The sequence below is a fragment of the Salvia hispanica genome, chromosome 2 (assembly GCF_029641045.1).
Source record: "Salvia hispanica isolate PSC_SH4W2 chromosome 2, Shi_PSC_v1, whole genome shotgun sequence".
In the NCBI taxonomy this organism is placed as follows: domain Eukaryota; kingdom Viridiplantae; phylum Streptophyta; class Magnoliopsida; order Lamiales; family Lamiaceae; genus Salvia; species Salvia hispanica.
Window position 1 is genome coordinate 54,537,583 of NC_142693.1, and position 20,606 is coordinate 54,558,188.

The 20,606-nt window shown below is 36.4% G+C and overlaps 1 non-coding gene and 3 pseudogenes across 2 annotated transcripts; 2 read left to right on the plus strand and 2 right to left on the minus strand.

Annotated features, from left to right (window-relative positions):
* Positions 1-5,145: 5,145 nt before the first annotated feature.
* Positions 5,146-5,756, minus strand: LOC148932659 (agamous-like MADS-box protein AGL80; annotated as a pseudogene).
* Positions 5,757-9,011: 3,255 nt separating this feature from the next.
* On the plus strand, positions 9,012-11,604 carry LOC125202045 (uncharacterized; annotated as a pseudogene). Its single transcript, XR_016135245.1, has 2 exons — positions 9,012-10,251; positions 10,578-11,604. The product of XR_016135245.1 is annotated as an uncharacterized LOC125202045 (transcript).
* A 1,848-nt stretch (positions 11,605-13,452) lies between these two features.
* LOC148932660 (uncharacterized) lies at positions 13,453-19,048 on the plus strand (annotated as a pseudogene).
* LOC148932661 (small nucleolar RNA R71) lies at positions 13,969-14,075 on the minus strand. The gene has a single exon (XR_016136091.1). It is a non-coding gene; the product is annotated as a small nucleolar RNA R71 (small nucleolar RNA).
* Positions 19,049-20,606: the final 1,558 nt, after the last annotated feature.

Sequence of the window (20,606 nt, forward strand, 5' to 3'; positions counted from 1 at the left end):
TGTGGTGAGGAAATTTAATTTTCTTCCCATATATTGGTGTATTCCAATTATATAAGGTCCTCCACGACTATATACGTTAAACTCTAATTTACTTTTGAGTATAGATCATACCAAAAATAGTTTTATTACAATTAGTTACATTATATATTTAAATATTATCATTTTTTTAGTATTTATATCATAAAAATTTTAGAGTAATACCATATTTGGTGTTATTTTATTAAAAATTTCAAAATAAATTTAAATTTAGTGTATAATTGGAAAAATTGTCTACTAAAAATAAGTTATAATTAGAGAAATGTCTACACTAAAAATAAGTTTTGACATATAATTGATGAATGATTATCTAACAATGATTAGATGCCCAACAATGATTAGATGCCCATGCCAGACTAACCTAGACGTAGGAGCACGTGTTTGAATTATTATTATTATTATTATTATTATTATTATTGTTATTATTATTGTTATTATTATTATTATTATTATTATATCTGTTTCTTTAGCAGTATCAAATAATTTGTGCACAAGTATTAATATATTAATAAAAATATAATCAAATGTAAACTTTAAATATTATAGAAACTTTAAATTATGGTATGATAGATAATAAAATAATAATAATAAAAAATTATCAACACAATGTCAATGGTTGATGTTGTGTTGAAATTATGTTGACATCAAAATCTTGAAATTTTTACATTGTGTTGACGTTATATTAATACTGTGTTGAAAAGTTTGGAATTAGTACCATATATGAGTTTAAGGTTTAGGTTTGCATTTTATCACTACCCTAAATTAATAAATGTAAAAGAATATTGAAACGTGAGTATCATTTTTATATTTTAATTTTATAAAATATGAGTGGGATAAGAAATAGTAGAATGTAGGACCTATTATTATTTATAAAAGATTCTAATTGGACTCCTAATATAGGAAGAACTAAAATAGAAAATCAGGACTGCTAAAGTGGGATGGAGGGAGTATTTGCCATAAAACAAAAACGCCCGTCAATATCCTTTGTTTCACTTTTTATAAACTTTTAATTAGTCCCTCGATCCCTCAATATTATGTGTCACGGTTTTTCTTTTTAGTTCGTGTTTTATTAATTATCTCATTTTATTTTATTATTTTTTATAGTAGCCACATAATTCCATTTACTAATTTTCAATTCATTTTTTTTTATATTTTTTAAAAATCGTTTTAAATCAGAGTAGGATGTCTATTAGAGAACGAGGGTGTATTTATTATATATTTGTGGAAGTTCTATAAACTCTTCGGGTTATGTTGCAGACATGGACGAACTACATGAGCTCCACAAGGGACAAACATCTCAACTCATTTGTATGAGGTGCCGAGTTTGAGACTTCTTGACATCATTTATAATTTCCTCATTTATATAGGAGTTTATTTTAATAAAACGTCTCATCTAAAAAAAAATTCAAATGTTATTTTGATCATATTTTAATATATTTTTTGAAATACCCTTGTATATGCTCCTTCTCAAATTCATAAAATGCTTTTATATACTTCATTCGTAAAAGTAGAAACTTTCCTTATAGGAAATTTCTTTCTCTCTAATGAGGTTGAACCTATTTTGACTAACTGATACGCTCGGATTTTGCATTGTTTTAAAGCCATTATTTGGTCCGTTTTGAATGTCAAAGTTGCATTACATGTCCATTATTTGCATATTTTATCAATTTTGGTATTTTGACGTGTTTTATGATAAATATACAAAATGGAGCTTAAAAAGGCATAAAAAAGTCAAAATTCGGAAGCTGGAGAAGAAGGCAACCCAGCGGGCCGCTGGCGCACACTAGCGGTCACTGAAAACCAGTCCAGAGCGTTCTGACTCTCTCCAGCGGCCCGCTGGGGCCATGCCAGCGGCCGCTGGGCCTGTTCGAGCGCGGCAGTCCCAGTTCAAACCTGCAATGTAAGCAACATGCCAACGTTCTGACTCTTTTTATCTCTCTCTTACTTTTTCCAATTATAACTCATGTCATTTTAAATGTTTTTATTTTTAAGGGACGGAGTGAGTATATTTTTACCTCACTTATATAGAAATCTTGTCTTCGTCCAATGTAAGCAACTTGCAAAATATACAATTTATCTACAACCTTGTCAGACTTAATTCACATGCCCAAAATCTAATTGTCACTCTAAGATTTTTCATCCAGAATCATTAAAATAATTACATTTTGAACATATCATCAATATATAATTGATGGAACTGGCAGCGGAAGCGGTGTTGCATTGATTAACATAATTTAACAATTATTAATCACACCAATAAATCTAAATCACATAATAATCAAATTTATTTAGTAGATTATTTAGACAAAATCTATTCGCGTAATTCTTACATGTATCATGCTCATAACTTGAATCGATCATGCTTTAAGAATATTGAAACCTAAAACATGCTTTTCTACGGAGCAGAAAATTACCTAATTAATTCTCCAAAGAATTGAAGATGGCTAGCTGCTTCTCCATGTGACGCTTTGAACACTAGACCACAAATCTTCTCTCTGGTTCCCTACTGTACTCCGATATCAGTGTGGGCTGATCTCACCAGAATACTAGGACTTAAATAAAGAAGACAGAAGAAATCCTTTTGGGAATAGGTGAAGAATTCGAAATTCTCTACAGCTAGAGATTTTTGAAATTTTCGAAAATTGCAAGAATAAAATTGTGATTATTTCTGTCTCCTTTATTCTCTTATTTATATTAAGTTCCTTTTGGGCCCAGACAGGGATCTATGGAAGGTTTTGGATATGAACTCATCCAATTTACTTTTTACTAATTAAATTGAACCCAAAATTTAATATAAGTTATAATTGGAATATTACGAGCAGCCACTACAGAAGTAATATTGAACTCTCCCCATCCAAATCCGAAATTACAAGTAATCCGGGTTTCCGATTAACTTTCATTTCCCGCGCTTAAGATAAAAATGTCGATTAATTAATTAATATCTGCTATGGACTTAATTAATTAACTTCTTATTAACTCCAAGAGTGGACTTAGCATGAAACGCTCATTTATTATTCATAGAGTAATCAAACTCCAACTAGCTAGGTTCCGAATAATAAAACCTTGTTTCGCGCTCCTCTTGAGGACATTATCAAACGAGACTCAGCTCGCGCACGATTCAATATAATAGCAATCCTAGCACCGCTAGATATTGATCACCACTACCCAATATATCAGGATAATTGGGTTACGAAAAACCCGCACCATTTGATAAGTCAAAGTAATGCATAATCAATACCGTATGCTCAATGCTAACCTATATTGATTAAGAAACAAATATTTATCAAGACCTCGCCTTTCAGTAGATAGCATAAGGGCAAGTCTTGCTGTTAGATCCGTTCAGTGCTATACCACACCAATGTCATCTTATTTCAGTAAGGCTTAGAAATATGCGGACTGACATTGCAACCTTTCTCGATGGATAGTCAAATTCCAACTAGGTTGTGAAATTTATCTTTTTCTTTGTTTAGAACTGACCGTGTTACCTTAAAGTGGACGCCGCCCACAACTGGTCTACTAAAACAAAGACTTAGACTTTGTTAAGTTAACTTATACATTTAAACATGCATTAACATCCATTAAATGTAAAACATAACAACATTATGACAAAAATAATTTGTTTTATTCATTGGAAAATAAAATAAGAGTTTTACAGTATTCAATCACTCGAAACGTGATTTCTAGTATACAAACTCTAACAATAATAACATGATACGATAGCTCTTGTCAAACCTCTTACAGTAACAACAATGATTAGCATGACATCTTTTATACTTCTTCCGTCACACAATAATTGTCATTCTTTTCTATTTCGGTCCGTCCCACAATAATTGTCACACTTCATTTTTACCATAAATGATAAGTAGGTCTCATATTCCACTAACTCAATTCACTCACATTTTATTATAAAATCAATATATAAAAGTGGGTGACACATTCTACTAACTTTTCCAACCAATTTTTCTTTACATTTTTTAAAATCCGTGCCCACAAAAAGAGTGACAATTTTTTGTGTGACAGGGGTATTATATTTGCTCTATTTAATTAATTGAACGTTCTTTTCAAATTTTGTGTTGGAAAAATACATATTACTACTACTTATTAAGGTGGTAGCTTTAAGCTTTTCTAGTTTTCATCTCCTAATAAACTTTTTTATCCAATTATGCTAAGTTAGTGACTTTGTGATATTTTCTCCCAAAAAGCAATTTCGATCAAATTCCAATCCAAGTACATGAAACTAATGCTCCTTTTAAATAAATCCAAATACGCATTTTTTGTTTTTTTTTCTTAAGTGTAGTGTAGATGTATATTAGAATACGTAGATATTAATTATAATTTTTTTTTTTGGGTTTGACCATAGGTGTTCCGAACACCGTCTTCGGCGGAATCGGATTAATTCTACTTAACCGAGCTTGCGGATTAAGGCCGAAAGTCTCCCAGCGAGTGGTGGGGTTTGAACCTGTGATCTCAAGGTCACCACAGCTCCGCACTGTCAACTGCATTACAACCCGTTGGTACGTTAATTATAATTTAATAGTATGTCATTTGTAAATTCCAAGTTAAATATTTTGACATCTTATTTCTGTATAAATTAAATTTGGTAGGTCTAATAAATTATTGGTTTACGTATCCAGGATAATTTTGTTTTAGTATCTGATACTATTCATTTTATTTATAGGACAATTTTAAGTAAAATAGTTTAATTTCATGAAGGTGGAACATGAATAACAATTTCCGTACCTGTACCCACAAAGAAGAAAAAATTAATAAAATTGTTATTTATTGACTGATTTAGTTCATATAAGTGAATAATAATTTTCCTACTTGGCATGAACAAAATGACACAAAAATATAAATAATGTAACAAACATACTTGGTACGCACAAAATGGCACACTAAAATATAATCCCTTAGTACGCACAAAATGACACATAAATAGTGATAATGCAACAAACATACTTGATACGCACAAAATGACACTAAAATAGAAATAATTCAACAAACAAACTAACAACTTCGACCTCAAGATAAATAACATCTTTAAAAGAGATTCAAATAAGAACAAATTTAAAATTTATGTTCTCAAGATAAATACTAGTAACATCTTCAGAAGAGATTCAAATAAGAATGAATTTAAAATTTATGTTCTCAAGGGCCAACATTAGCAATTTTATCATCAACTAATTCAATCTCCATGTCCAATATGTGAAGTATCTCGTGCAATTGCTTAGAATTGCTCACATTCACTTGTTCCTTGGTCAAACACTCGGCTAAGAGTAGTTCATTCTCCAGATAGTGTACCTTCTGGGCTCTTTAACCAAGTTCTTGGATATCCTAGACAAAATTTGCCTAAGAAAACCAGACTGGCCTACCGTGTTATTTGTTTGGGAGGAAGAAGGTAAGCTTAAGAACCTTTGTGCAACTTGGGATGTTGTAGGCATGGAAGGCCAAACTTTAGACTGTGTCCCATCTTCATTGATGACTATGCCACAATCTTCAATGCCGCACATGGTTTTCAATTCGTATAGTTGTTTAAACAAACCTGACTTCCTTTTTTTGTATGACTCGCGGCGTGTACGATCATCAACAATAAACTCGTATTTGATCTTTGAACGAACCATGGCAAAATTATTTAAAGCTACAAAAGGCAATAAGAATTTCAACCGTGTGAGGCGTTGGAAATCACAACAATATTGTAAAGGAAAACTGAATAATAGCATAGGTGAGATAAACTCATATGGCGTTTAATTAATTATTAACACATCAATAAATTCTAAGATATGTCTTAAGGCAATTCAAGATATCTATAAAAATAAGTATACATGTCACACATCGAGACAGTAACCTATAAAAGATCGTGTCAATTAAATATCAAAATATGTAAAAAGTGTGTGACGAATTGTATGACTATCAATTAAAGACTCGTGCAACACCGTGCTACATTGTGTGACAATTGTGCATTGTGCTACATCGTGCATCAACTGAATTATATTTTAATTTGTTGTTTAAAATAAGTAATGCCATACATTTCACTAGTGACAATTGCATGGCTCTAGCAATCAACCTAAGTCTTGCTACTCCATATTTAACCCATTTTACGGTGTTAACATAATGATCCTAAAATTGCTTCAAATTCATAAGCATGTGCATTAAATCAATTTATTCATATTAAACCAACATAAACAAGAAAATATATGGTGAGATGGAAGACTTGCAATTCAACACATCAACATTAATGGAATTGAAACATTTGCGCAAGAAATGGTTACAAGGTAGTCTAAGAATATTAAAATGGCCTACCATTTTTACACTGATGGTTTACTTAACCTACGTCTCTTAGCAGGACAAAATGCTTCAATTTCAAATATTCCAACCTGAAAAAAACGAGAGAGAATGTAGAATAAATAAGTACTAAAATTTATTACAAAGTACAAATAATTACATTTCCTACATCAACTCATTTAAACACTTACACATTGAGTTGAAATGGTTGTTATGACTTAAGAAAATATTCCATCCGTCCCGCTTTAGGAGTCCCAGTTGAGTCGGGCACATGTTTTAAGAAAGTGTTGAATGTGTAATAAATAAATGTTGTAGCGGATGTTGGGACTCACTTTTAATTGAGTGTGTAATAAATAAATGTTGTAGTGGATATTGGGACCCACTTTTAACACTTTTTTACTTACTTTATAGGCATTTTTTATCAGTTTATCCCAACCGGGACTGCTAAAGCGGGACGCCCGAAATTGATCAACCGAGACTTCTAAAGCGGAACAGAGGGGGTAATCTAATAATATTTTTTAATTTACATAAAATTTAGTACAAAGTACAAATAATTACATTTCCTAAATCAACTCATTTAAACACTTACGAATTGAGTTGAAATGGTTGTTATCACTTAATAAAATAATATAATAATATTTTTTAATTTACATAATGAGTTAGTCAATTCACCTTAAAAGAATTATCAATCCAACAATCAATGCCCTAACGATTTGGGAAATTTGGACAGATCGCGATTAGTTGCGAACCAAACTTAATAAAGATAAGTGCACGTGAATATGTACATGCGCGTGAGCTCACACTCACCCACACTTATGTTGTGTTTTGTATGCTAAAAATTATTACAAGCATACATGTATTTGTGAAGTTACTCAAACATTTCTCGATTTATGCGTGTCATATGAAGTTACTCAAACATATGAATACGAAATATCTAGATCTAGTTTGAAACCTAGTAAGACTAAATGATATTTTAGTGGAAGAAGTTAGTGACTTGGTCAGTCCCTTGCAAAAGAAAAACATTATCACGACCTAGATAGATTTTAACTACCGCTAGTGAAAGATTCCAGTATCAGTTCGAAAAGTTTTTCATGCCTAAGAAAACAGACATATCGTGGTATAGCCTCCATGAGCCAGAAATATGTGCCTACTACTATGAGAAGAGAAGATTTTTTTTTTTTTTTTAATTCTCCTTGTGCAGATCTAGACGTAATTTTTTGAGCTTTTCGTATTCATCCACATCTAGATCTATTGTAATTAATCAAAATTTGCCCATGAAAATGGCTAAAAAAGATTAAGAGAATATGATAGAAGCCTGAGATTGAGTCAATGTTCTTCTCGTGGAGAAGGTGCAAGCCACATTGATCATTTGGAGGATAAAAAAGTATTCATTCAATCACATTTAAATTTACACACATTTTATATGAATTGCATAGATCTATGTATTTTATTACAAAAATAAAATTAATCACTTAATCACATAAATGGATCTGTGTTAGATCTGTTTGATAAATTAGTGTTTCCGCTGTGCAACCCAACTCACATACTCACAGGCTTATGTAGTTCCCAAAACCTGACGATCTATCAACCAATTGAATCCATTTCCAAAACAACCTTAAAGTCACACATCAAATCTTTCTAAAAATTCAAAACAGTTAAACAGTCACATAAACGACAAAGTAAACTATGCACAATTCAATACCTAATGATAAACAAAAAGAATCACCTGATCAATCGAGAAAGGCTGAAGCTAGAGCGCCAGTGACAAAACGAGGAGCTGAAAATGGCGGCGACGGTAGTGAAATGGGGAAGAAGGAGGAGAAACAAATGAGGTAGTATTTAGGTATTAGCTAGTAAATAAGTAGGCAATTAATGGGGGCAAATTTGGGATTATGGTTATCATAATTTTAACACCAAAAACCTTTGTTGAATTTCTTTTGTAGAAATTTTATTGCGTTTTGAATTTTAAAAATAACAACTATTTCTATCTATTTTGATATGTCCCTTCAAATCTTTACAATTTTTATTTTAAGATTTTTTTAAACAACATATGCAGATATATCTATTAATGTTTATTGGCAATTTTATTAATATTTAGGAATTTAGGATATAGTAGTAGTATTTATTGACAATTTTATTAATATCTTAGAAACGATTATCGTGTGCTAGTCTACCATATTAATCACTCCTAATTTTGAGTATGTACTCCTACGATTTATTGACGATTATATTACAGAAATCGCCACCGTCTCAGTCGTATTATAAATAATTGTAATTTGCAACTTTAAGTTATGATACAAATTATATAATAATAAAAGCACTGAATTAATAGACAAACATAATGATAGTGGTCAACATTAAAATACTTTAATTTTTGTTGTAACAAAATTGCATATAGTCAATTAGCACGAGATTATTGCGTTTATGAATCGAAATTTATTCACTTTAATCTACGAGAACAATTTTTTTTACAATTTGAAAGATGATGAGGTATCGATGTCAACAGCATGGCCTTCCTTCTCATGTATGCTGCGTCAGCATCTAGTCAGCTGATGAGTAGACGTCTAGTCAGCATAGATATTTTGAAGAGTTAGTTAGAAAGTTAGTTAGAAATATTTTTCCTTCTCTTCTTAGCTCGTTGTATAACTAGCTATCTTCTCTTCTTTGTATGTTGATGAATCATTCTATGAAAGTTGATTTCATTCCTTCTTGGATCATATGAATCCTATTTGATATTTTCTACATGGTATCAGTTGTGATTTGATTCTACTTCCGTTATTTTCTTCTTCTTTTCGTCATGCCGCGTGGTGGCAATACAAATGCCGTTCAAATTCCTCCGATGGAAGATACTTCCAGTCCATACTATCTTCATCCTAGCGACAATCCGAGCTTGCAGCTGGTTCCTCATGTCCTCACTGGCTCCAATTACATTAATTGGAGCAGATCAGTCAACACTGCAGTTTTGGCGAAGAACAAGATCGCTTTTGTCAATGGCGTCCTTCATCGGCCACACGATGATGATCTGCTATTTCCGGCGTGGTTGCGCTGCAACAGTATGGTTGTATCGTGGATTCGCAATTCTATATCTCCTCAGATCTGCTCCAGCATAATGTACCTTGAAGATGCTCATGAGATCTGGTCGGATTTACGCATCCGATTCTCTCAGCTCGATTCTGCTCGAGCTTATCAATTGAAGCAATGCATCTGTCTCTGAATCAAGGAAATGACGATGTCAATGCCTACTTCACAAATCTTCGAATCGTTTGGGATGAATTCAAGCACTCTCAACCGATTGCTTGGTGCATTTGTGCGAATTGTAGATGCAATAGTGCCTCGAAGTGGCATGAGTATCAAGAGCAAGAGTGCACGATGCAGTTTTTGATCGGACTAAATCCTGTTTTCTCTCAGATCCGATCCAACATTCTCTCTATGGTTCCGTACTTCCGTTTCCTCCTCTATCAAAAGTTTACTCACTTGTTTTGCAGGAGGAAAGGCAACGAACTATTGATGGTTATTCTCCAGTTATATCTCCCTCTATGAGTGAGCAACCTTATTCAGCTAATGCTGCAACATCTCAATCTTACAATAAGGGGAGACTTTGTTCACACTGTGGTAAGAGTAATCACACGGTTGACAAATGCTTTACTCTCCATGGTTTTCCTCCAGGATATGGTAAGGGGAAGAACAAATTTGGTGCTGGTGCTAAGGAGACTAAATCTGTTAATTTTGTGGAGGATTGCATTGAAGATTCATGTGATAAATCTGCTTTCTCTCCACCAATGAGCATACCTTCTCAGGAGCAGTGTCAGCAGCTCATAAATCTGCTTCAGTCTCAACTTGCTGCTGCTGCCACTTTTGTTCCACCTACTTCAGCTACTCCTACTTCTGCTGCACCAAATATGCCTTCATCTCCTCACAATGTTCCTTTCACAGGTAATACTTTTTTCACCAAATCCTCTATCAATTCCATCTCTAAATCTCACTCTGCTTGGCTCTTAGACACTGGAGCCACACATCATGTTTGCTGTGACTTGTCCATTTTTAATTCCTCTTCACCAATTCAAAATGCATCTGTAAACTTACCTAATGGTGCTACAGCTCCTGTAACACATATTGGAACTGTACGCCTAACTCCCTCAATCACTCTTTACTCAGTCCTATATGTGCCTACTTTTTCCTTCAATCTCATTTCAGTGAGTTCCCTAACTTCATCTCTGCCATGTACTGTTATCTTTACTCATGATTCCATTGAAATCCAGGGAGCTTCTCAGGAAATTGTGATTGGGAGGGGTAGCAGATTGGGAAATTTGTACACTCTTGATGTCTCTTCTAATTCCAAGAAATTTGAAGGTTCTGTCATTCCTTCATCTTTTACTTCATGTTTTGATGTTTCTTATTCCAATTCTGTTGCTAGCATAGATGTTTGGCATAGAAGGTTGGGACATGTGTCCTTTGGAAAACTAAAATCTATGTCTGATGTTCTTAATTTTCTCAATAAAGCTCCTTCATTATGTGATATTTGCCCTCTTGCCAAACAAAAAACATCTACCTTTCTCAAAATCTGACTCAAATGCCATTAGCTGCTTTGACCTTATACACTGTGATGTTTGGGGACCTTTTAACCCCTCCACTACTCAGGGTTACAAATACTTTCTCACCATAGTAGATGATTGCTCCAGATTTGTCTGGACCTTCTTGATGCATAACAAATCTGATGTTAGAGCCATACTTCCACAGTTCTTCAACACTGTCCTTACTCAGTTTTCTAAAAAGATCAAAGCCATTCGTTGTGATAATTCCCCAGAACTAAACATACCCTCCTTATATTCATCCTTTGGAACTGTTATTCAACATTCATGTGTTGAAACTCCTCAGCAAAATGCCCGGTAGAAAGAAAACACCAACTCCTCTTAAATGTTGCCCGCAGCCTTCTATTTCAGTCTTTCCTTCCTATCCATTTCTGGGGGGATTGCATTCTCACAGCTTCATATCTAATAAATATAGTTCCCTCCTCTGTTTTACCAGACAATATGACACCATTTCAAATTCTCTTCCAAAAACCACCATCTTATTCCCATTTAAAAGTCATTGGGTGCCTCTGTTATGCCTCAACCTTAGAACGGGGAAGGGATAAATTTTCACCTAGAGCCATTAAATGTGCCTTGCTGGGATATCCTTCTGATTACAAGGGGTATAAACTCATTGATTTGGAATCCATGCGATGCGAAGCATATTTTCTATATTATTCCCCTTAGTGCTTTACATTTTTATGTAATTATGACTCATCAAATTATTGTTTTCATCGATTTTTAGGTTGTAAAAAGCTTATTAGAGCTCACTCAAACATTCCATCGAACATTTGGTGTGCTGTGCAAAAGACAAGTGAAGAATTTTCGTTGAGGCATTTCATCGAACAATTGGTGTGCACTGTGTTTTAACACAACAAACAGCAGCTGCTGAGTCACCTCTCCAGAAACGAACCTCACGACTCAACCACAAACTGAGCCGGCTCTCCGCCGATTGGGTGCCCCGACGAACCCGGCGACCCGCGGAAGTGCTTCGCGCAGCAAAGCTCCACCCGCCCGGGTGAGTTTCATACCAACAAATACACCCGCCCGGGCAGCTTCTTCAAGGTGTGAAGAGTCCAGAGAGGGCTGATTTTATGTCACCCGCCCGGGTGAATTTTCAGCTTTGAAATATACCCGGCCGGGTAAGATTCGGAAGGCGTGAAGAGTCCATAGAGGGGTGATTTTATGTCACCCGGCCGGGTGAATTTGTAGTTTCGAAATATACCCGGCCGGGTAGAGCAATTCTAACTGCATCTCTGCAGTTTCTTGGGCGGTTGGATGGGAATAAAAAAAGTAGACGAAGAGAGAGAAAGGGGGAAGACGAATCGGAGTGAGAAAACGGGAAGGAGAATTGGGAGTGGGATTATTACGTGTATGGTTGGTGAAGTTGCAAAAGGAAGAATTCTCCAAAGTCAAGTTCATCATCTTCAAGCTCCATGGTTTCAAGGATTTTCATCTCCATTATCTTTGTTCTTAGTTTGATCATGTTAGGCTAAGAATATTGTGTTGCTCCAAACATGTGTTAGACAATGTAATTTTGTGATTTATCCTATGTTCGTTTCTATTTCATACTCGCTTTTACTACTTGTTCTTTGAATTAATCTATCTCTTTAGGTGCATCTTTAGTGATAGTTTTGCAATCTTATTTTAATGCCTCTTTAGCTTGAAATAAGATAGATCAAAGTAGTTTTGGATTATCAATTGGATTCGTTTAGATGATAAATTGATATTGGATGTTGAGCATTTTTGAAATCGTTCTTTGAATCTCGCGCTTTCGTAAGATTTCTAGAATTGTGGAACTTGGTTTTAAGAATAAGTGTTTAGCTATTCTTTTGATCATTTGTGTTTAGCATGTTTAGTGCCTACACTTTAGTTTGCTCTTAATTGCCCCGAATGTTATGATATAGAATCGAATATATAAGATAAATCCTCTTGTTGTCTACGATTGTTTGGAGTAACTTTCGTTTCTCTTGTGTAATTTGAAATTTAAACTTTGTCTCTTTTGTTTAAAAATCTTTCTCCAATCAAGAACCTACATTTAAATTGTTTTGTATTTTTAGTGAAGTTAGACAAACTTACCTTCCCTGCGGATCGACACCTTAAATTTCTACACACGAAGCTGTAATCTTGCAGTAAAGTGGTAATATTTGGGTTAATTAATTGAACTTGAGTGCAAAATTATTTTGTTTTGATAGACCTAAAATTACACATCAAGTTTTGGCGCCGTTGCCGGGGAAGGCAATAGGTTGTTTAACTTCTAGTTTGTTAATTTGTGTTTTATTTTATTTGATCTTTCTTTTTATTTTGTAGGTACTTACTTCGTGTTCTTGGGAGTGATAGCCATCTACCACGTCTGGACTTGAAGACGAAGGAGTGTTTATATTAAGTGATATCTTTCTAATTTTTAGTTTAGTGTATACAAAGCACACACATTTTATAAGACTAACCCCGAAGTTGTCGAGATGTCCTGCTTTCGGTAGGAGTAGTATATTTGTGTTGTGTTTGGTTTATTTTCTGTTGTGTAGGTATTCTATAAAATCAAAAACAGAAAAACGAAAATCAGTGGATGCAAACCAGATCTAAGGGTACACCGCAATTTGGGTTATTGATATATCATAGAAGAGGACAGAATTCCACTGTGATTGGTACACATCAAGACGTTGAGGGTAGTAGTGATTCAGAAGTTGAGTCTATGGCTGAAGACGACAATAATGTTCCACCACCCATGGGAAGGTTTGGCGACATCCTCAGATCGGGAATTAATCACTCGGGAGAGTTTGCCTATGCACATGATAATGTTAACATCCCACCTCACTACATTAGTTTGGTGAACGGTGGAAATCTTTTCCATGGACGAGATGAAGAAGATCCGATGAGTCATTTGAATGCCTTTTATGAATTGACGAACTCTCATAGACCTCCAAATGTAGAGCATCATCGGATTAAGAGAGCATTATTTCCTTTCTCATTGAGAGAGAAAGCAAGAGAATGGTACGACTCATTACCGGGCTACAACATAGCGACATTTGAGGAGTTGAAATCGAAATTCCTTTTGGAATATAACTCTCCAATGAAGATCGAGAAGTTGAGAGAGGAGATCACTTCATTCCGGCAAAAGTATGATGAGTCATTTGCCGAAGCTTGGAAGAGGTTTACAGATTTGCTAAGGAAATGCCCAAGCCATGGTCTAGCTCCGGGGCATGATCTTTTGAAGTTCTACAAAGGACTCAATAATGAAGGCACGGGATTAGTTACCGCAGGTTCAAGTGGAAACTTAGATGATTTGACACATGATGAAGTGAGAGCCTTATTTCAGAGATTAGCAAACAATCAGAGGAATTGGCATAATCCAAGAAGAGCGGCTGATAAGGCAGGAGATACATTTGGTGCTACCAAGGATGCAGAGAGAGTGACAGCAATAGAGGCCCAATTGGCGGATATAAGCACTCAAATGTCTTCAATGACAAATGCTGTCAAATCTTTTCAATTGACTCCTCAACCTCAAGCAGTGGCTGTGTTGAAGTGTGGTTTGTGCCAAGGTGGACATCATACTGATCAATGTCCAAGTCTTCAAGGACCATCGGTGGAGGACGTGAATTACATTGGTAACAACCGTCAAGGTTTCAACCAAGGTAATCAATATAGCAATCAACAGATTTGGAGACCTCAACAAGGAAACTGGAATCAAGTTGGTTCTAGCAACACTGCAGGAAATCAATGGAGAAGTAATACCCAACCTCCGGGTTTTGAGAAGAAGTCATCACAAGAAGATCAATTGGGACAGATTTTCTCTTTTATGACTAAAAGTCAAAAGGAGAATGAGAATTTCAGAGGTAAAACTGTGGAGAAGTTTGGACAACTCGAGGCTACTATGAGGACTCTTGAGACTAAAATTGGGCAGCTTGCTACATCATCTCATACAAGAATTCCTGCAACTATTCCGAGTGATACTGTGCCCAATCCCAAAGGCAATGAACATTGCAAGGTAGTTACATTGAGAAGTGGTCGTGAGTTGGGTTCGACACCATTAATGGACGGCCAAGGTACTTCCGGCATCTCACACGCAGGGGCGGATGAGATGTTAGGCTTGCATTCCTCGCACGCAGGGGCGGACGAGGTATGTAAGGGAAGTCCCGAGTTGGTGCATGGGGCCCAACATGGTCAAGATCAGGCTGCATCCGGCAGCAAGGAACATGGTGTAGAATCTGATTCTAGTGGAAAGTTTTCAGCAGAAGAGAAAGAAAAGAAGATAGTAGAGATGGAATCAAAGAGAAAGATGATGACAAGTCCGGCACAAGATCCTAAGAGCAAGTTTAACTTCCCAGATCATATCCCTCCTCCACCATATCCATCTAAGAGGAAGAAAAGAGTCCCAAAAGAGAAAAGTTTTGAGTGGATGATGAATGTAATCCGAAAAGTGAATGTGGATGTGTCATTAGTGGACCTCTTCACTAATTTTCCCAAGTTCTCCAAGTTTTTCAAGGATATGATGGCAAACAAGGAGAAACTACAAGATGAGGGGATAGTGGCTTTGAGCATGAATTGCTCACAATTGATTTCAGGAATGATGCCAATGAAGAAGAGGGACCCCGGAAGTTGTGTGATTCCTTGTGAGATCGGCAATACAATCTTCACAAAATGCTTATTGGATCAAGGATCGGGGATCTCACTTATGGCATTGAAAACTGCACGTGCCATTGGACTAGAGGATAGGATGGAGCCTATAGACATTGCTCTACAATTGGCTGATCACTCGATAGTAAAGCCTAGTGGAATAGTAGAGGATGTCTTGGTCAAAGTTGACAAATTCATCATCCCTGTTGACTTTATAGTCTTGGCTATGCCCGAGGACAAAGAGGTACCAATTCTATTTGGTAGACCATTTCTTGCCACGGGAGATGTGTTGCTTGGAGCTAAAGACAACTCTGTAACATTCAGAATTAATGGTGAGCAAGTGACTATTAATGTGGAGAAGACAATGAAGCACCCTAGTGATGCCAATGCGTGTTTTAGAGTTGATGTCCTCGATAAATGCATATTTGACAAGATGTGTTGCTCATCAAGAATTGAAGGAAGTGTATATGAGAAAGGGAGTTTTGGAGAGAGATTTTGGTTCGACAATCAAAGTAAATTTTGATGAAACAGAAGATTATCAAGTTGATCAACCAAATCTGGAAAATGAATGCGTGGTGGATACTTTTGTGGCAGATGTGAGACCTTCAGTTGAAGTACCACCAAAGTTAGAATTGAAGCCCCTCCCGAAAAATTTGAAATATGCCTTCCTTGGTGATGATGAAACTTTACCGGTTGTGGTATCGGCTGAGTTGAATAATGAAGAAGAATCCAAGTTAATAGAGCTACTTAAGTTGCACAAGCAAGCTCTAGGATGGTCTATAGCCGATATCAAAGGAATTAGCCTGACAATATGTATGCATAAAATCTTGATGGAAGATGGAGCTAAGCCGGTAAGAGAGAGACAAAGAAGGTTGAACCCACTTATGCAAGAAGTGGTGGAAAAAGAAGTTAAGAAATTGTTGAAATTTGGGATGATCTATCCTATATCCGATAGCGAGTGGGTTAGCCCGGTGCAATGTGTACCCAAGAAAGGAGGAATAACCGTGACAGTCAATGAAAAGAATGAAGTCTTAGCAACTCGATTGGTGAACTCATGGAGAGTTTTTATGGACTACAGAAGATTGAATAAGGCGACAAGAAAAGATCATTTTCCGTTGCCATTTTTGGATCAGTTGCTTGATAGGATTGCGGGTTATTCTCATTACTGTTTCTTGGATGGATATTCGGGGTATAATCAGATTGCAATTGCCCCGGAAGATCAAGAAAAGACGACATTCACTTGCCCTATTGGAACTTATGCCTTTCGCCGGATGCCGTTTGGTTTGTGCAATGCTCCGGCTACATTTCAACGTTGTATGATGGCAATATTCTCCGACATGAATGAGGATATTATGGAGATCTTCATGGATGATTTCTCCGTGTTTGGCTCATCTTTTGACTGTTGTTTACACAACTTGGGTCGTGTGCTACAAAGATGTGAAGAGTCGAATCTAGTGCTTAATTGGGAGAAATGTCAATTTATGGTGAAGGAAGGTATTGTTTTGGGACACAAGGTGTCGGAGTTGGGATTGGAGATGGATAAGGCTAAGATTGAAGTAATCTCTAAGTTACCTCCTCCAACAAATGTGAAGGGCATCCGTAGTTTTCTTGGTCATGCGGGATTCTACCGAAGATTCATAAAAGATTTTTCAAAAATTGCAAAACCTCTTTGCAATCTACTTGAGAAGGATGCCAAGTTCGTCTTCGATGATAAATGCCTTGAGGCATTTGATTTGCTCAAGAAGAAGCTAGTCGAAGCTCCTATTATTATCACACCTGATTGGTCGAAACCATTTGAGTTGATGTGTGATGCTTCGGACTACGCTGTGGGAGCCGTTTTAGGCCAAAGAAGAGAGAAAGTCCTACATGCCATCTACTATGCTAGCAAGGTACTCAATGATGCCCAATTGAACTACACCACGACGGAGAAGGAAATGTTAGCAGTTGTGTATGCTTTTGAGAAGTTTCGTGCATATTTACTTGGCACGAAGGTGGTAGTGTTCACGGACCATTCAGCTATCAAATCTTTGATGAACAAGAAAGATGCAAAACCTCGTTTGGTGAGATGGGTCCTATTATTACAAGAATTTGATGTGGAAATCAAAGATAAAAAGGGGACTGAGAATTTGGTAGCTGATCATCTTTCTAGATTAGAAGGCGTGGAAGAGACGGAAGATGAGAAAAAGAAAAGGATCAATGAAAAATTTCCCGATGAACAAGTGTTTCAAGTGGAGGCTCGGGAAACATATGTGCCGTGGTTTGCTAACTTGGCAAACTACATTGTTACGGGCATTATACCCGAAGGATTGTCTTCTAACCAAAAGAAGAAATTTTTTAGTGACACCCGTATGTATGTTTGGGAAGATCCATTTCTCTTCCGTATTTGCAGTGATGGAGTCATTCGAAGGTGTGTTGGAGAGCATGAGCACCTTCAGATTTTGTCTGCTTGCCATGATTCTGAGTATGGCGGCCATTTCGGAGCACGTCGAACTGCATTTAAAGTGCTTCAGTCCGGATTCTTTTGGCCATCTATCTTCAAGGATGCAAAAGCCTATGTAGAGAGATGTGACAGTTGCCAAAGAACCGGCAATATCTCGTGGAGAAATGAAATGCCAATGAATAATATTCACGAGGTAGAACTCTTTGATGTTTGGGGAATAGACTTCATGGGACCGTTTCCCAAGTCTAATGGGCAACAATACATTCTTGTAGCTGTCGATTATGTCTCTAAGTGGGTAGAGGCAGTGGCCTCGGTAACCAATGATGCCAAAGTTGTGTTGAAGTTCATAAAGAAGCATATCTTTAATCGCTTTGGGACACCACGAGCTATAATCAGTGATGGAGGAACTCATTTTTGCAACAAGCTGTTCGAAAACCTCCTAGGAAAATATGGTGTCCAACACAAGGTTGCTACCCCTTATCATCCCCAAACTAGTGGCCAAGTTGAAGTCTCCAATCGAGAGATAAAACGGGTGCTTGAGAAAGTTGTAAAGCCGTCTCGGAAGGATTGGGCTCAAAAGCTAGATGATGCTTTGTGGGCATATCGAACGGCATATAAGACCCCGATTGGAACTTCTCCATACAAGTTGGTGTTTGGAAAAGCTTGTCATTTGCCGGTGGAACTTGAGCATAAAGCTTATTGGGCTTTGCAAAAGCTTAATTTGGACTATGATGCTGCAGCAGAGAAGAGAATGTTTGACATGAATGAAATGGATGAGTTTAGGCTTCGTGCATATGAGAGTGTTGATCTCTACAAGGAGCGTGCTAAAAAGATACATGATGCAGCCGTTAAGCCTCGTCATTTCCATGAAGGACAGTTGGTCCTATTGTACAACTCTCGGCTGAAACTCTTTCCGGGCAAGCTCAAGTCAAGATGGTGGGGTCCTTATGTGGTGCACAAGGTGTATCCCTATGGTGCTGTTGATATTCGAGATCAGAAAAATGACAATCTTTGGAAGGTGAATGGCCAACGCTTGAAGGCATATGTTGGAGGTGAAAGTGGTATGGAAGCAAGAGAAGTGGCTGCACTAGTGGAACCGAAAGTGTAGATCAAGGATGAAGAAAGTCGAGCCAACGACTATAAACAAAGGCGCTAATTGGGAGGCAACCCAAGTTTTATTTTTCTTTTATTTTTATTATCATATGTTGGAGGTTTTGTTTGCTCAATTCTTTCCTCTAACATTTATTTTGAATTGAGTGTTTCTTTTTGTGTGTTTTATCTTTTGTTTCTTGTGTGTAGGAGCAACATGGAGATAGGACTCATATTGGAGCTTGTTAGGAAGCACACTTGCAAAGCAATATACACCCACCCTCCCACCCGAATGCACTATGGATATCATGCCAAGTTTGGGGGAGTCTTCTTTTCCCTTTACTTTTTATGTTCTTTTTGCTTGCATTGAGGACAATGAAGTATTCAAGTTTGGGGGGGGGGTTGAATGAGTTTGAATGAGTTTCTATGCATGAAGCATGTTTGTGGGGTGTATTATTTGCTAAATGTGTTTTTGAATCAATGTAATTGACGGGTGCATGCTTTATCTTCGGCTTTCTGGTTGGGAAATCTTGCTTGATTTTACTTGATCTTTGAAGCTCAGGATGGATGGAATTTGTGCATTGATTTATTTGAAAGAGCATTTTGTGATTACAACCGATTTCTTGAGTTGAGGAGAGTATGAAAGTCACATGTCTTTTGGAAATTATCTTGGATCGATTTGCTTTATTGAGTTACGTGCTTGCATTCATGTGTGTCAATGATAGGGGAAGATAAGGCATTAGGATGAACTCCATGGCCAAATGATCACATGCCTAGTCCAACATATGATCCCCTAGAAGCCACTTTGAGCGTAATCTCTATTGTTTTGTGCAAACACTTAGCCAATCACTTAGCTACTAAAATAAGCCTCATTTTAGCCTCGTCATTGATCCTTGCTACTTTTTGAGTGTTAAATACAAGTCTTGTGCTTTGTTGATTGAGTTGTGAGTGTTGGGTGGTGTTCTATAAAAGTGTAGAGATTTTGAGACTCGATGTAATGTATAATTGAGAATGAAGTTCTTAGTAGAAATGAAAAAGACGGCCTCCAAAAATTGCAAAAGTCGAGGTCTTTTGAAAAAAAAAAAAAAAAAAAAAAAAAAAAGAGTTTGATGAAATAAAGATAGAGCTTCTATTTTTTTTTTTAAGATGTAATTTTGTCTTGAATGATCTCAAGTTTGGGGGAGTGAATATTTGGTTGTAAAGTCTTGTTAGTTGATTCTTTGGAAGGAAGTTGTAGGAGGGAAGAATTTGGCACTCAAATGTGTAGTTTTTTGAGCTCACTATCCATATTTATCCTACCTCATCCTTAGCCCCATTACAACCTATAATTAAGACCTTGGACCTTATTGTTGATACATTGTGGATGTTTTGTAAATAGCTTAGTAGAGTTGAAGAAGTTTGATTTGAAATCCGCGAGTCTATGTGATAAGTAATGCTTGACGAGTCAACGATGACGGTTTGAGTTGTAAGATCTTATGCTTGAACTTACTTTGAAGTGCACCTTGACTTGAAGTTCTAAGTGGATGGGTGAGTGTTCTTGATAGTGGGAAATCTTGATTGGAAAATGTTGGGGGTTT